Raw genomic sequence first — 16,749 nt, forward strand, 5'->3', positions numbered from 1 at the left:
AGCTACAGGCAGGAGGTGGAACACCTGGAGAATTGGTGCAGAGAAAACAACCTCTGCATCAATGTAAAAAAGACAAAGGAGATGATTGTGGACTTCAGAAGGGGCAAGCATGCCCACCTCCCCCTGCACATTGGAGGATCTGCGGTGGAAGTGGTTGACAGCTACAGGTACTTGGGTGTGCACCTGACCAGCAACCTCACCTGGAGCAACAACACTTCCACTCTGGTCAGCGGCTCTACTTCCTCAGGAGGCTGAGACGAGCTGGACTCGGGAGCGTAGTCCTCACCTCCTTCTACAGATGTGTGGTGGAGAGCGTCGTGTGCTCCAGCATCAATGTGTGGCATGGAAGCTGCTCTGCTGCAGACAGGAAGGCACTGCAGACGGTGGTGAAGGCTGCACAGAGGATTGTTGGAGTTAGCTTCCCCAGCACCACAGACATTTACACCTCCAGGTGCAGGAAAAGGGCCACCTGCATCAGGAAGGATCCCACCCACCCAGCACACGCACTTTTTGTCCCACTCCCCTCAGGCCGGAGGCTGCGGAGCATTAAGTGCAAAACAACAAGACTCAGAAACAGCTTCATTCCGGAAGCTGTAAGACTCTTAAACTCCACTTAACAACACACTGCACTGACACCAAGGACAAATTACTGTTTACTGTTTACCAACATGGTCACTTTACTTGCACTGAGACACTTTATCTCCACTGCTCTAATTCACATTATCATGCTGCTATAGCACACTTGCACTCTGGACTTCATGTTGCTGAACCTTCTACTCTCTATTTATTTTTTTTATTCTTGGGATATTTATCTATCTATTTTGTATATTCTATTTCTTTTATTGTATTCTTTTTTTATCTATATATCTATTAATAACAGCTCTTTGGGTGTAAAACTGGATCGTGAGATCACAATTTCGTTCCACCTCATGTACCACATGTGATGCGAATGACAATAAAATCTCCTTGAATCCTTGAATCCTTGAATATATCTACTGATGGGTGGGGTGGTCTGGAAGTGAGGTGTTTGTTGGTTTGTTTCTATCTTGATGGTGGAAAACACAGGTGCGTCACTGACTCATTAAAAACCTGACAACAGTCAACAATCAGCCATCCATACCTATCTATTAAGCTATGCAGGTGCACCATCTGCTTAGCGTGCACTCAGCACACATACACCTCCACTCCTTACACACACACACGGATGCACTACAGTGCAAACCCAGCTTTTACATCAACAAGAAACAGAATAAAGAATAAAATAATTGCTCTTCCATTTAATGAGCAAAGCGCCACACTGTTAAGATACCATCGTGCCAAAGTCAGAGCTCACCTACCTCTTAAAGTGAATGACAACTGACACACTGATTGGTTTATTTCACAATATGCCCAAAACACACCCATAGTTACTTAAGATAATTAGTTCATGCCTTTTGCACATTTCGAGCCATAAAAGGTGTGATTTTTGTGTCCTCATGTTACCAAAGACACACTGACACACCCTAAATCACACTAAAAAGCGTGATGCGCGGTTGATGGGTTGCCTATAGATTGCTAAAATAGGGCCTATTGTGACTGAGCCAGCGGCAAGCAAAAACAGCAATCAACAATCAAAAATCAACAACTGGAAAATTGGGCCTAAAGTTGTGTGAGCATTCATGCTCATAATCTTTAAAACTAGGCCTCTTAAAAATGGTTTTGTTTCCTTTTTACTGTTATATTGCTTAAAAAAACCTTGTAATGCCTTAATTTCTATTCGTGTGTGTCAAAGAACTGTTCCTAGTGAACCCAGATATGCTAAGCTAACATCTATGCAAAGATGTAGTAAACACTCACCTTGACCTGATTACACAGCAGTCGTTTGCAACGTCTAGCAAAAACCAGTGACAATCTGTCCCAACTGATGCAGGGTTCTCGTGATTGCAGGTGTTCAGCCTGTTCCGTTCTTAAACGCTGTAGTTTTGCTCCACACTTCCCTCAGCAAGTTCTATGCATGTGTGAGGAAGATACACGAGGGTGGAAGTCCTATAGCAAATGTGCACTCTTAAATTTCACTTATCTGTGAGGAGGGAGGTAACCTCCTACTCAACAAAGACATCTATACATCCTTTTTGTAGGATTTGATTATACAGATTCATCCCAGTGTACCTATTTCAACCCAGAGCTGTCAATGTTTTTCTCCCATACAAGCATGCATTCTTCTGTCATAAATGTGTGGATTCTGTGGACGACTTCATGAACAAATCTGAGGCCTGGATTGTCCCTGATGCCTGGAATACTGAGCTGAACTTGGGGAAATTTTCGATACTCCATTTTTTTTTAATCAGCCAGGCATGTCCATCCATCCATCCACCCATCCATCCATGCATGCATCTTTCTATTCACGTTTGTGACCTTCTAAATGCTCATTACAAAAGAACAGTGATCTGTTGTGAAGTGTGTTCCCCTACTAGACTGCTATCTCCTCACAGGTAGACACCTGAGCAAGGGTTAAACCCACAACCCTAAACCCTTAGAACACTACATGGCACTCACACTACCTTTGTTTTTACTTTGTCAGCCACCAGCCATTTCTCAAAGAAATCGTAAAGAGCCAGGAAATGCCACTTCAGTTTCTAAATAAATTTCTCTGATTTTGCTATTTATAGGTATATGTTTGAATAAAATGAACATTGTTTTTTTATTCTATAAACTACAGACAACATTTCTCCCAAATTCCAAATCAAAATATTGTCATTTAGAGCATTTATTTGCAGAAAATGAGACATTGCTAAAATAACAAAAAAGATGCAGAGCTTTCTGACCTCACATAATGCAAAGAAACAAGTTTAGAAATCAATATTTGGTGGAATAACTCTGTTTATTTTTTTTTTCACAGTTTTCATGCATCTTGGCATGTTCTCCTCCACTAGTCTTACAGACTGCTTTTGGATAACTTTATGCCTGCACTCCTGCTGCAGAAATTCAAGCAGTTCAGCTTGGTTTGATGGATTGTGATCATCCATCTTCCTCTTGATTATATTCCAGCGGTTTTCAATTTGGTAAAATCAAAGTGGTCTCTTATTTCTTTCCAGAGCTGTATGAGCCGAGCATTTGGGTGAGGATCAGGCCTATATTTAAACCAGAGCTGGTCCGATGAAACTCAGGCACACCATGTGGTGTTCAGCCTGGAAATGGCCGATTGAGTGATTGTTGCTATCTGTAAAGGTAGACCAGAGCATTTAATGCCTAAAAGACGGAGATTTGTGACTTTAGTCCAGCTGTAAATGTCGTGCTTGTGTTGTTCTTTTTTTTCCTTGTGCGTAGAAATCGTATGATGGGAGACGGGAAACAGACGTAAATTCCACGCAATTCCAAGAGCCGTGTTTCAGTGAGAAGTTCTCTCTTTTTCTGTCACACAAAGACGTAAACACGGACTAATTAGATCTCCCCATGGTCCCCTTGAGATGTGTTTTCCATTTGGTGTTGTACACTCAGTTCAGCACCGCTGAGACTCCCTCATTAATTCGGTGCCTGTGCAGAGCCGTGCGAGAGCTATTTGAGGATGTGTGATTCGCATTGTTCGCCGGAGCCGTGATTTAATTTCTGCAGCCGAGCCACTCCAAGAGTTGGAGCGAGTGTCCTTGAGCCTGCGGCCTCGTTCTACCCGAGATGCCCTAAGAGGGCCTCGGCGGGCGTTATAGCCGAGTGGAAAAGGGCACCCGTGTCACGCCAGTGGCAGCACCCCAGAGTCTCTCACTCACGGCCCTGAATCCTTCACACGGCATCCCTGTCATGTTCTGAGGAGTAATTGGATGTGGAGCGACAGCTTTAACTTTTTCCTTTTTTAGGCTGCGATCTCGATGCTTGAGGCGTTTCTAATTATCTCGTGTTTACCTGACGTCCTCGAGTCGGAGTGGGGATCCGGACAATTATGAAGAGTGCCTTCCCCTGAGTGATCAGAAGAGAGAGCGCTGATTGGATAATAACCGCCTGGATGTGTGTGTGTGTGTTCTTTGTGCCCCTCAGTGCTGAAATCTTCCTCATTCCTCCTCACGCAGTCAGAGCCCATGATGAAAAACGCCCATCTGTTTAAGGCTGCACCCAGGGAGGTTATGGACAGCCACTGCTTCCGTAGTAATGCATCACAGACAGCAGCAGATTTGAGTCAGACGTGCTGGAGGACCGCTCGTCTGTCTTGTGCTGATTCAAGAGCTCCCCCTGTCGGGAGGAGAGGGAAGAGCCAGGCCAGCACCACAGCTCCTGTCTGAAACCCCAGTGGCAGTGATTCATCCTGGCAGTTGTTCTATGACTCCGGTATTAAGAGCTCCGTTCGAGCAGGCCCTGCTCCGCTCTGAGGCTCGGCTCGCCCTCATTCATTTATGTATGTGCAAAGACGTGTGAAATGCAGATTTACTCTCGCACCTATGCGGCTAGCGACAACAGAAGCCCGGCCTCCTACAGGCCCCTGCAGTACCACTCGAGGGAACAATAACACGCTCACACATACGCGTTCACCATTCCAATTAAAACCCAGAACTGTAGAGAAAGAAACTCTGCTCAGTGCCCTGTAGACCAGGCGCTTATTGTACGACGGCTGTTCCTGCTGTGTGAGTGGACATGGATATGTCCAGACCTGCCTTTAAGTGATGTTACTCATACCCCAGCAGTCCTGGACCACTTTTCTTGTATGCTTTTAATCCATTTTTGACTTCTGAGCCAGTGATTTTGTGGTGTTAACCCTTGAGTCAAAGTAGAAACCTTGAACCATTAATGGCCAGTTTTCTCTACCTCACATAACCTTGTTTTTATGTTCCTGGGTCACATTGCACATTCCAAGATACCCAGGGTAGACTGAGGCTGATTCATCTATCTCAATATTTGAAGAAGATTTTAGGGTGGTCCTGAACAATCATCTTCTCTAATTAAGGTGTGATGTGGTTTATGAATGCTCCAACCTTTACTCCTCCAGTCTGACTAGTTTAGTGCATATTAAATGATCAAAACTAACCACTCAAAATCCAGTAATGTGGGGGAATGGAAGATGTCTCACCCTCTAACATTACCCTCTCACCCTCTAATAATCCAATGAGACAAAAACTTGGATTTTTTTTTTCTGAAATTGTACTTTTGGTGTAACAGATTATGTAACCACAATAACATATTTTAGTCTCCCAAGACAAAACGTTTGACCAGCCCTGCCTGTTTCCAGTCAAGTCAAGAGACATTAGAGTCAAGAGGCTTTTATTATCATTACGTCTGAGCACAGGTACACAGTGTAATGAAATTACGTTCCTCTGGAACCATGGGGCAACATGGAACAAAAATGCAATAGACAAACATGAAGTGCAAAAGTGCAGCATAAAACTAGAACACTACAATAAATACAACAGACAAGACAGTTTAACAGACAGCACAGTGCAGTACCGATACTGTATAGTAAAATGTGCATAGTGGGAAAGAGGTGCTGCGATTTGTGACATACTGTAATATATAGAACATACATGATCACAGCCGTTACTGAGGTAGGAATTTATAGTATGTTCAACATGAACCCTTTTTGTAGTCTTAATATTTTATACAGTCCTTTTGTCCAAAGAGTCAAAAATTACAATGCCAATGTTTTGCCTTCTCTATTGTTGGGATCACTCTAGGAAAAGTCATTAAACCACAAGCTTAAAGAATGATCATTTGTGCATAATCAAGGGTTTTTCTTTACTCTCAGATATGGCTGTGGGTCAGGCCGGCCATGCAATTTTATTTTAATCACATTTTTCATGAAGCATGTTGTCATGAAATTGCTTAGAGATTTTTATACCATTATAACCATTACTAGATAAATGTTTGGCCAACCAAGGTAAAGTATGTACCAACAGCTAACTGAACACAGGTCAGTGATGTGGTTTCTACCTGTCTCATCTGAGATACAGATTCTCACCCCTCAGCACGGTACGCTGCCTCTGAAATGCCAGAGCCCCTGACGCCTGTAGCTGCCTTTAATGAGCGCCACTCAAACCATCTCACCTTCATCATCCCCCTGACCTTTTCCCACAACGCACAAGTACCACTCTTCATGCAGACAGCGATCATATCTGAATTGTTGAGAGCTGTATTTTTAGAAACAGTAGTCACGTTCTCAGAATTTCACCCGTCTCATCCATCGTTCTCAACAGGATCCCTGTTCAAAAAACCCTTTCTCTGTCTTTCCGCAGGCCTTGCGTGGGTGTTTAGAATAAATATCAAAGCCTTTTTTATAGTAAGAGCACTTTTAGGCACCTTTTAACAAAGGCCTAAATCTCTGTTTGTGTGCAAGCAGATCTTATTTGTCATGGTCTCCTTCTGGAACACCACGGACCGTTCAGGCCACAAGAGAACCTGTCTCTCTTCCCAGGATACGTAATTAGATTAGGTTAGGTTTGCAGAATCAAAGAGAGGTTTGCTGAAAGCTTGCTGTTCACCTCAGTTGCTCTTAAGAACAGGATGTCTTCAACAGACTCCCTGCTAATGCTTTATTGAAATGTTATAGTTGTCTTTATTGAAAGTCTGGGTTCAGGGAAGCTTTTACAACCTATTTAAATCTACAGAATCACATTTACGCTGCATTACCAAGGCCGAGGCAGTGTTTTAAGGCTGTGTGTTAAGTGGTAAGTTTTAAAAGTTTCAGTGTTTATGATCAAGTGAATCTTCTTTTCTATTCACTTAGCTGTACGGCTATGTGGCTAACAAGCCCACCGCACTCTTTACATGCAGAATAGCCCTCCCACACTGCCTTCCATAGCCTTTCCACTCACCCTCGCCTTTTCCATTTGGCTCGACGCACAAAAGCTTTTGAGCGTCTCTGAATGGAGCGATGATGAGCGTGCCATTGTCATCTCCGCCGAACGAGTCGGTGTTGGACGTGTTGCCCTTAAGTCAGATTCATTAAGTCTGCTTTGTCATAGTCTGTCTTTAATGAGGTTTGATCTGTGACTGCCTAATAAAGATCTCAAGGATATGTGCAGACGTAATCGCCTGTGACGGTAGGCGCAAACCGCCACTGAATGCTCGGGTGACCCCTCATTAGGCCTGACTGATGGACCAGTTCTGCTCTTCTCAGATCAGGAAAATAAAAACAGCCCCACTTTAAATTGCACTGCTAATAACTGTGTTGATACACAATAAAGTATAAAAGCAACAAGAGATTAACAAATAATAATGTTTTGCAGTTGTAATGGGCAATTACACAAATCTCAGCAGAGAATACGTGGAATTTCCATCCATTACATGTATGCATGGTACTGTAATGCAGAGAGGCTTTAAAACAAGCAGAATGGAGGGATTTAACAACTGGTTTGTCTTTTTCAAATCATGTTTTACAGAGCAGAACAAGCAATGGCCCACCTAATGAGGGCTGAAATCTCTGTGCCACCCTTTGATGACATCTGTCTTACATCTGGGAAAACACAAACACACCAGACCGTTCTGGAAGCAAAGTGGAAATCTATTTTTCAGATTAGTTTTTTACATTCCTGGGTCACATTGCACATTCCAAGATACCCAGGGTAGACTGAGGCTGATCCATCTACCTCAACATTTGAAGATGGTTTTAGGGTGGTCCAAAACAATCATCTTCTCAAATTAAGGTGTGATGTGGTTTATGAATGAGCATATTAAATGATCAATACTAACCACTCAACATCCTGTAGTGTGGGGGAATGTCAGGTTTCTCACTCAAGTGGGCACACTGAGCAGAACAAGCAACAGCCCACCTAATGAAGGTTGGAATCTCTGTGCTACTCTGATGACATCTGCCTGACCTGTACATCTGGGAACACAAACACACCAGACAGTTTGGCAAGAGCAGAGGAGAGCTATTTTTCTGATTAGCTTTGGATTCACCAATGTTAATACCATAAAATGCAATAGCGATGTAGACTGGTTTCCATACAAATATTTTATAAAAGTTTGCAAAAAAAATGTTGCATTGAAGCATACTCATCTTTACAGACATTTACAGTATTTTATTTTAAATATGTTTTTATTAGACATTATATTAAGTCACAGTGCAAACAATAACAAAAAAAATGTTAACATCCGTTTTCCCCTACACAACATTTTCACATTTTCTACAACCCCAACACCCCCACCCCCTACTAATGCTCAAAAAGACAAAATCACATCCTCACGGCTCTTTGCTCTAAAATGTTGTGTAGAGACAGTTACTCAAACAAAATAAAGATAAACTGTTTTTAATACCCTTTAATTTGAAAGAAACTGTGAATGAGCATGCCAATGGGCATTCTAATATCCATCACTCAATAGTGTATCTTCTGGTACAGTACCAGAAAATTCTTCTTTTTTTTTTTTTCCATATCCGTGGTTGGAATCCATATCTCAGTTTGGGAAATCTATGCTACACCTCACATTGGAGCACAAACATTAAGAGCATTGCTTAAAGGCTCAATAGTGGTAGCTAAGTAGACCTGGGAATTGAACCCACAATGGTGTGATCCATGACTCACTGAGCCACCACTGCCACATACCAAAAACAGATGGTATGTGTATTGTGGAATGGGAGTGATGGTGGAGGTTATGGTGTTTTCAGTGGTGTGTAAGCTGAGGATGGAGAGGAATGTATCTGAAGGTCTGAGACAGGGCTTACTCTGGCTCCGGTGCCGGCGCTTGCTGTGAGCCGCTGGCTGGAGGTTGATGGCGTCGGGTGCAGAAGCTGCGTGCTGGACTCGGGGAGGCGAGGCGGGGGATAAAGGGATTAGTGGAGCTCCTGGAGTGTGGAAAAGCACCTTGTCCTGCTTTCCATCCAACAGAGAGAAAGCATCAGCCTCACCCTCACCGCTCTACTGATGGAGGACAAGAACAGCAGCACATACCACACTCCCTCCTTCACACACACGCACACACTCACAGCTCAATCCTGCTGCCTCATTCTTTGAATTATCTGTATCTTACACACACAAACACGCACTTTTTCAGTCTTTCTCTCTTTTCCTCCCTTCTATTTTAGTCTCTCTTTATTTCTCCTTATTACTATTTTGTTCTCACTCACACTTTCAGTGTCTGTATTTATCTCTTCCCAGCTCACTCTCTTTTAGTCTTTCATCCTCTCACTCCTTCATTCTCTCTTTCTCCGTCTTTTGGTCTCTCAGTCTTTCTTTAAGTCTTTTCTCTCTCACTTAATGTCTCTGACTCTCTACCTTTTTCTCTCTCTTTTTCTTTAGGCCTTAGTCTCACTATTTCAGTTCCTCTCTCTTGAGTGCAGTCACTCTCTTTCAGTCTATCGCTTTAGATCTTAGTCTCCCTTTTTCAATCTTTTTTTTTAGATCTTAGTCTCTCTTTTTCAATCTCTCTTTCTTTTACTCAGTCTCTTATTCAATATCTCTTTTTTTAGATCTTAGTCTCCCTTTTTCAATCTTTTTTTATATCTCATTCTCGTGCTTTCAATCTTTCTTTAGATCTCAGCCTCTCTCTTTTAATCTCTTCTTTGGATTTTAGTATTTCCTTCAATCTCTCTTACTTTAGATCTCAGTCTCTCTCTTTCAATCTCTCTTTTTTAGATCTGAGTCTCTCTCTTTCAATCTCTCTTTTTTAGATCTGAGTCTCTCTCTTTCAATCTCTTTTTCTTTAGATCTCACTATCTTTTTCAATCTCTTTGTTTATTTAGATCTCACTATCTTTTTCAATCTCTCTTTTTTAAAACTCACTATCTTTTTCAATCTCTTTTTTATTTAGATCTCACTATCATTTTCAATTTCTCTTTCTTTAGATCCCGGTCTCTTTTTCAATTTCTCTTTCGTTAGATCTCAGTATCTCTTTTATTCTGTCTTTCTTTAGATCTTAGTCTCTTTTTCCATCTCGCTTCCTTTAGATCTTAGTCTCGCTCTTTCAATCTCTCTTTCTTTAGATCCCGGTCTCTTTTTCAATTTCTCTTTCTTTAGATCTCAGTGTCTCTTTCAGTCTGTCTTTCTCTAAATCTTAGTCTCTTTTTCAATCTCTCTTTCTTTAGATCTCAGTCTCTCTCTTTCAATCTCTCTTTCTTTAGATCTCAGTCTCTCTCTTTCAATCTCTCTTTCTTTAGATCTGTCTCTCTCTTTCAGTCTCTCTTTCTTTAAATCTCAGCATCTCTTTTTCAGTCTTTTTAGCTCTCAGTCTCTCTCTTATGATCTATCTTTCTTTAGATCTCTTTCTCTCTTTCAGTCTCTTTTTGCTCTCAATCTCTTTCTTATGATCTATCTTTCTTTAGATCTCTTTCTCTCTTTCAGTCTCTTTTTGCTCTCAATCTCTTTCTTATGATCTATCTTTCTTTAGATCTGTCTTTCACTCTTTGTATCTCTCTTTAGATCTCAGTCTCTCTTTTTTAGATCTTACTCTCTCACTCTTTCAGTCTCTCTCTTTCTGTCTCTCTCCTTCTGACTTTCTCTTTCTTTAGGTATCAGTCTCTCAATGTGTAAGTATCTCTCTTTCTTTAGACTTTTCTTTGGTTCTGTCTTTATCATCTTCTCCTTTTGGTCCTTTTTTCCTCTTTCTCCTTTATTATTATTATTTACTCCTCCTACTGTGTACCTATCTCTCTTCCCCATCTCCTCCTTTTTTTCTCTCTCTTCACCATGGTAACCCAACAGAGCCGGCAGAGTGAAAGCCTGCAGCTGGATTGTCCGTCAGCACATATCATGAATCTGCCTGGAAATTGATAGGGAAGTTTGGATCCACTTCATTGATCGCCCGCATTCAGCAAATTTCCCGGCTCGCTAAAGTGAGGCTGCTTAAATGATTTTCTAGGCAGTTTGCGTATGGGCCTGCAGAACGCAGTCGGGCGTGAGGAGGAGCTCATGAAGCTGCTGCAGGACCTGCAGTGCTCTGAAATAGAGAACTCTGACTGATAAGAGATGTGGAGACTGTGGAGCTCAGTCTGCCCCACATCTGCACCACAAAGCAATACTCAACAAAATACACTGTATGAGCAGAAGTATAGACACCTGCTCACTGAGCCGTAAAACACCCAGCTCCTTCTAATAGTTTCAGGGGAGTTGGAGAGTTGGGAGTGAACTTAGTTGGGAATGGCTTAGTGGTTAGCATGTTTGCCTCCTAGCGCTGGGGTACTGGGTTCAAGTCTCTGTCTGGGTGGAGTTTACATGTTCTCCCTTTGTCTGGACTTGAGTGTGGACACTAGTGAGTGTACACACAATGTTTTTTCAATAACTAATGTTTTTTTGTTTAGTGTAGTTGTGGACCTATATCTTTTTTAAATTTCTTCAATAATAAAAATCACATTTGTGCCACTACTAAAATGTCTAGTTTGAAATTTCTCCAATAATGAAAATCACAAAAAAAACATTTGTTCCACTACTAAAAAATATATATATGTTTAGAACAAATGTTCTTTGTGATAAATAGCACCATTTGGTATGGTTCATAGGAGTGTTATAGCCAAAGGTGTGTCGCACTTTACAGATATGCGCACTTTAACATAGAATCTTCACGCTATATTTACTTTCTTGCTCCCGCACCAGACAGCTCTGACCAATCAGAGGAGACAGTGTGCTCAGTGTGCGCATTTGGGTGCGTTTAGGTTTATGCTTTTGTGAAAACAAACCAAACAGAGGGAGAAACACTCCAAATAAAAGAACTCATCAACTGATCTGGATCATAGAAACCAACTACAGGTGTGAAAACTCTCTTTTATACTCAGCAAACTAAGTTATAATTTAGAAGTCCTTACAACCCAGCTGAGATGTTTATAATAAAGTTTAAAAAAATGGTTTTCTCTATCCAATTTATTATGCATTCTTTATTCCAGCACCCCTTGTTGGCTTTATCCCCCCTCAAACATACAAGTATATACTAGTAGTATAATAGTAGTTTTATTTAACACCATTAATATAAATATAATTGCATTTTACATTTCTTACATTCTTTCTTTTATTTACACTTAAATATCCACTATAAAAACTTGCATCTTAAGACAAACAAGCGTGATTAATTGCAGTTAATCACAGAATATTGTTGTGATTAATCAGATTTTTTTTTTTATCTATGTGGAATAATTTGAGTGTTTATTCATCTGTCTTGGGTCAGTCATATTCGACCAGGGACAGAAAATGAATTAGCAAGAAATTAGCACAACAGGAAGGTTAAAGAATTTGTCTATTTAATACCTGCAGCCAGCCACAGATGTTATGCCAGCATCACACAATAGAAGCTTTTGAAACACACCATGTTTTGGCATAAGGAATAAAGCTGGTGTGAACGAGGCCTGAGTCTGTATTGTAGTGTTTGTGTAGCACATTAAAGCGTGTGTATCTCACCTGATCCAGTGTTGGTCTTGAGTTTCAGGTGCGACTGTGAGGCAGGCGACTTGCTGTCAACAGGGGTCACTACAGCCCAGACTTGCAGAGGGAGTAAAGCAACTTTAATGATCAAATTTTCTGCCTCAGCGCCGGCCTCTTTCTGCCTGGCAGTGTAATGTAGCATTTAATCACACGAGAGGCGTATATTAACGGTTCTATTTGGCTGTGTGAGCCAGACGTCTCTTTGATCATTATATTAATGGGGTGGACCAGCAGAGCCGGGCTCGCAGCTTAGAGTTTTAACTCTGAAACTGAAAGGCCCGGAGAGGATTGGACGTTTACAGTGTCTGAGCACTGACAGAACTCATTTCAGAGCTTGTTTGTTTGAATTTGAATGAAAGTTAATAGTGTGAAGAACTGTCTAGGGTTTTTTATTTAGTACACCAAACAACTGATCAAATGAACAGCAAAATACTAGAGTTGAATTTCCAGTATTGGCTACATTAAAGTTGTCTAGTATAGATTTAAAGGGTTGGTTTGAACATTTCCAACACTGATCACGTTAAAATTAGTTTCTCAGGGGGTCCTGGGGTAATTTTCTCTTTTATGGGGGTCCTCTGTGATTTTATTCCTGTACAGAACAACCATGTGCATGTTTTTTTCAGCACTGTTTTTTGCTGAACTGTGTCATGGTCCTCCTGTAATTTTAGTCCTGTCCGGATGCACATCTCAGAGTTTCGTCACCTCGCGTTTAGTAAAATAGCTATTTGTCCACTGCCACGCACCGTAATTACACTTTGGGAGCATGTTCCAACAGAGATCCACATAAACACAACAGCAAGTGGAAATGGAGGAGCTACTGAACTCGATGTCATGTGACTGAGAAAGCCTAAAAACTCACTGGTCCTCCTGTTTTTTCAATTGCAGAAATATTTTTCAAAGACGACCCCCTGAGAAACTAATCCCATCAGCATAGGGCTTTACACAGATTTATTAATTAGGTGCTGTAATCAGATGACACTCTCTCAGTGTTAATTAGTTTAGTACGGTGGCCGAGAAAGCCCAGCGCAGTGCAAATTGAAAAGCGCTGCAAAAGCACAAAACACATCCATCAAAATTACAACACAGGCGCAGCAAATAGAAAAACGCGCTGCAAATAGAAAAACGCGCTGCAAATAGAAAAACGCGCTGCAAATAGAAAAACGCGCTGCAAATAGAACCACAACACAACGGAAGTGAGTCACAACACAACGGAATTTTCCCGGGGGACCTTAAAAGATGCTGTACCAGCTGTATACAAAGGACAGTAACTTAAGTGGCAAACAAGCTTCTGAAAAGTAAGTTATGTTTATTACCTGTGATTACCACGGTTGTGTGCATATTATTAAAAGTTCTGCTTCACAAAACGCCTTGTTTGCCACTTATTGTCCTTTGTACACATAGTGAAGTCCGAGACGTTACTGAAGACGCAGCTTAGCTGGTACAGTATCTTTTAAGGTCCCCCGGGAAAATTCCGTTGTGTTGTGGTTCTATTTGCAGCGCGTTTTTCTATTTGCAGCGCGTTTTTCTATTTGCAGCGCGTTTTTCTATTTGCAGCGCGTTTTTCTATTTGCTGCGCCTGTGTTGTAATTTTGATGGATGTGTTTTGTGCTTTTGCAGCGCTTTTCAATTTGCACTGCGTTGGGCTTTCTCGGCCACCGTAGTTTAGGCTCCTCCCACACACATCTACAGCTGGACAGAAGAAGCACAAACACTTTTCTGCAAGGACCATCAATGTGTAGTCATTCCCGATTCCCCAAACTACTTTCACCATGGGCATTTATGTGTATTTTATATCGCAGTCTTGCTCCCTTGACCTTTTAGTACTTGGAGCTACTTTTAGTTTGTTAATAGTGTAAAAATAGTGATTTCTTTGCATGGGCGACACTATGCCCCTATCACTAGCATTGTGAGAAAAGAATTAAGAGAGCACTTCAGTTTCTGAATCAGTTTCTCTGATTTTGCTATTTATAGGTATATGTTTGGGTAAAATTAACATTGTTGATTTATTTTATAAACAACAGACAACATTTCTCTCAAATTCCAAATAAAAATATTATAATTTAGAGCATTTATTAACGCATCATTTGTAAGTGGTTTCTTTCCAGAGCTGTATATGTATATGTCTCAAATTACAGATATTTTCTCTAGTTTTTGTCAACATATTTTTGCAGTTTACTGATATTGGTGTGTGGAGTTTGTGAAGGTTTACGAATTTACAAAATGGATCAATTCATCAATTAAAACTTTCTCTTAATTCTCTATAACAATGATTCACACACCAGTCCTCAGCAAACCTCAGGAGGTCCAGATCTTTGCTCCAATCCAGCTCACAACACATAGCTCAAAAGAAACCATAAGGACTTGTTTGAGGGCCACTGTTCCATAGCACAGTACTGTGGCATTGTGCTGTATCATTGTGGCTGTGATAGTTTATGTTAACTGACTATTCTTCTTATTTTATTCAGAGTTTTCTTTGTTATCAGACCTGCCTAACTCTTTTTGTCCTTTGTCATCACTATCAGTTTGCTCAAAAGAGACTTTGACCCGGATTTCTGTAAAGCTGCTGTAAGGCAACCTTCAGTAAAGCGCTATACAAATAAATCTGAATTGTACTGAATTAAATTGTTTGTTTTGTAGTTTTAAAACACTCTGCCCTTGTTATCCTGTTGGCATTCATAATTACACAGTATTTAATTTTTATTATTTTACTTTTACATACTGCAGTCACATGAATTTAAGTGCTTTAAATGCTATATGTTGGGAATCATCTTGTAGTTCCTCTGTTGTTACAAATCATACAGCATTTTTCAGCACTATAAACAACACTCAGCGCTGGAGGAATGTGACTGTAGTGATGCCCAGCTGTGTGCAGGTGGTGCTCAGAAATAAAATGCATGTATGCTGTGGTCCTTTAAAAGCCACTTAAACCACCTGTTACTGTCAGTGACTGACCATCAGCAAAAAAAAACTTACATATACAGCTCCACTTAAAAAAGATGAGTTTCTTTAATTTTATCAAATTAAAAACCTCTGGAATATAATCAAGAGGAAGATGGATGATCACAAGCCATCAAACCAAGCTGAACTGCTTGAATTGTTGCACCAGAAGTGACATAAAGTTATCCAAAAGCAGTGTGTAAGACTGGTGAAGAAGAACATGCCAAGATGCGTGATAAACTCTTAAAAATATATTTATTGTTTGATAGGCCAGAGATTTCCCATCACTTTCCCTGTTATTAACATAATTCTGAACAGATTATAAACTCAGTTTTAATGCTATACTAAAACAATATCAGGTTTAAACTGGGCTCTGACTCATAATGATCTAAGTTTATAGGTCAGATCGGGCTTGGGTTGGGTCAGGCTGGAGTTTTTGAGGTTCAGCTAAGCACTATTATATAGTGCATATAGTGAATGAATTAATAAATGAACCATTCAGAACATAGCTACAGTGTAGATCCAGGTATGTCATCTACAAGAGGAACTAGTTCATTCATTTCTACTTCCCATTGGTCCTCTTGTATTTGCATTTAACATGAAACTATTTGCAAATGTTTACACATATACAAATTTGCACAGCTGACAAACAGAGGATGTGCTTCCTATAGTTATAATATTCTACAGTGAACAGGTCTAAACCTTGAAACAGACATATGATCATTTAAAGATAGACTTTTTTATATTAATAGATTCTTTAGACCAGTGGTAAAGTAATGACAAAGAGATTTTAATGATGTTAACACTAATGAAAAGACAGAATCCATTTTCTTTAATAAATTCTGATTTACCGTTTGCAGCACCAGCTTTTTTCTATCAGTGTCTTTACACTCAGTACTTCAGCTCTACATAAAGCTTTCAGATTGATCAGCTTCATTTGATACCCTCTCTTTTAACTGCGCTGGACCATAGTCCTTTACCGGTGATGTAATAACACTGCAGGCAACAGATGTGTGTTACATCACTGATAAACACTTCTCAGCCTTTTGTCTAAGATAAAGTCTAGTGTTCAATTACTGATAAAAAGATTCAAATCAATTTTCAATAGATTTAAATCACTATTGGAAAGACTTATTTGCAGTGTTGCAGATTTAAATCCATTTATGAAGTCATATGCCCTTTTCCAAAAGATATTTGACTGTTTTAAAAAGATGATATCTTAAAGTAATGAGATAATATCTCAAAATATTTTTTTTAATTCAAGCTTTTTTTTTTACAAGAATTGAAAATATATTTTTATATATATAACCTGCACAAAAGAGTTGAATCTTTTTTTTTTTCAAAAAATGATTGAACTATAGACTCAATAGATTCAAATCTTTTTAGCAGCTAATTCAAACTACTTTTATTAAAGGAAGTAAGGTAGTAAAGGTAATAATCTCTTTGATTCAAGCTACTTCAGTATTTTGAGATGATACTACATGATATCTAACGTGATATCATCTTAAAA

The sequence above is a fragment of the Astyanax mexicanus genome, chromosome 2 (assembly GCF_023375975.1).
Source record: "Astyanax mexicanus isolate ESR-SI-001 chromosome 2, AstMex3_surface, whole genome shotgun sequence".
Lineage (NCBI taxonomy): Eukaryota > Metazoa > Chordata > Actinopteri > Characiformes > Acestrorhamphidae > Astyanax > Astyanax mexicanus.